This window comes from Pteropus vampyrus, unplaced genomic scaffold (genome assembly GCF_000151845.1).
Source record: "Pteropus vampyrus isolate Shadow unplaced genomic scaffold, Pvam_2.0 Scaffold507, whole genome shotgun sequence".
Lineage (NCBI taxonomy): Eukaryota > Metazoa > Chordata > Mammalia > Chiroptera > Pteropodidae > Pteropus > Pteropus vampyrus.
Genome location: NW_011889288.1, coordinates 190,122 through 192,098, shown reverse-complemented (window position 1 = coordinate 192,098; position 1,977 = coordinate 190,122).

The following is a 1,977-nucleotide window of genomic DNA, read 5'->3' as shown; positions in this document are numbered from 1 at the left end:
CAGTTTAAAAGAATGGCCAGATTCTGCCAATGAAGGAGAAGCAACAAGAATGAAGAACCCACAGAGAGCCAGGTGCAGAGAGAAGAGGCAGCTGGCATGGGTGCTGTAGTTCCCTTTGATTCAAGGGACCTCACACTGACCGGACCTTTACTGCCCCACTGAACTTATCACAGCATCCACCTCAGCTCTGATCTATTTGTCATTCCTGCACCTATTTCATGTTTATTCAATCATCCTCCCCCCCTTTTTTATAAGGCCTAGTGATGGATGCTGCTGGACCCTCTCTCATTTTTCTTTGTGGAATTCCATTGTTTACTATTCCTGGGCTTTGAGTTTTGAACTCTTTTATTTCTTTTATTTTTATTAATTTTCTTTTTTTAGAACTTTAAAAATTTTGTTTATTTAAAATAGTTTCAAGTATACAGTACATTGGTTAGACATCGATATTGTTCATAGAACAATTCCCCCACTTGCTCCCCCCCTCCCCTGGCCCTCCGCTTAGCCATCATATTAATGCTAACTGCATTCCCTCTGCTGTGCTCCCATCTCTGTGAACAACTATCAACAACTAATTGTTGTTTAACCCTTCACTCCATTCTCCCAGCCCTCCAACTCCCCTCTCCTCTGTCTGTTACCAAATTGTCCACTATATTTGTGAGTCTGTTTTTGATTAGTTTGTTCTTTTTGTTATTTAGATTCTGCATATAAGTGAAATCATATGGTATTTATCTTTCTCTGTCTGACTTATTTCACTCAGCTTAATAACCTCTATGTCCATCCATGTCATTGCGAATGGTAGGATTTCATTTTTTTTAATGGCTGAGTAATAATCCATTGTATATGTGAACCATAGCTTCTTTATCTAATCGTCTGTTGATGGGCATTTAGGTTGTTTCCATACCTTGGCAATTGCAAATTGTGCTGCCATGAATATTGGAGTGCATAGATCTTTATGAATTATTGTTTTAGTTTTCTTTGGATAAATACCCGGAAGTGCAATTGCTGGGTAAAAAGGTATATCCATTTTTAATTTTTTTGAGAAAACTCCATACTGTTTTCCATACTGACTGTACCGATTTTCAATTCCACCAACAATGACCTCTTTTATTTCACATCTGTTGGATACACTAGTCCTGGTACTGTTCCTTGCCTCTGCAGACATATTCTATAAAATCCTGTTTGTGCCACAACTATTGATCTCCTTGATTCATACATTTATTCCTGAGGACATGACATCATACTACACTCATTTCATTGTACCGAGCCTTCTTCATTATAATGTGAGAGACAAAACAGGGGGACCTCATTTATTTTGCTCACTTATGTGGTTTCATAAATGTGTGCATGTATATAGGAAAAATGTTAAGGAATGGAAAAGTCATAAAAGAAAAAGAATGTCAGGAAAAATAAAACCAGGTTGATTGTAGTGGATTCAAATAACCTTGTAAGTGAAATTGAACAGAAATCTAAGACTAGCACCTAAAAGATATAAATACAATAATTTAATTACCTCAATATGGGTCTATAATTAAAGATAAGTGGGTGAAGACGTGGAAATGAAAAATACACAAATACACTTTTGAAAAGCAGTGGAGGAAGCACTATCTATATATCTACTTTCTACCTATATAAACAAATGGCTTTCAATATGCTTAGGAAAAGAATAGAGGTGAACATGAACTGAATGCAAAAGAATGCCTTTCACAAGATAGTAGATGATCTAGAACTTTTTATATTTAAAAATAGTGGGGGAAACACAATATGACCGACTGATAGAATTGAGTACATGAACTTTAAAAATTGTCATACTTTACCCCAAATACATCTCTACATATACAAAGGAATTCAATGTCAAACAGCAAAGTTGGTGAAAGAAACACCAATTTGACACATTAAATAAATTAATTAGTCAGCCCAGTAGACAAACATAGCCATCTCTGGGCTCTGGGTGAGGCTGGTTAGGCTCTCAGGAGACCT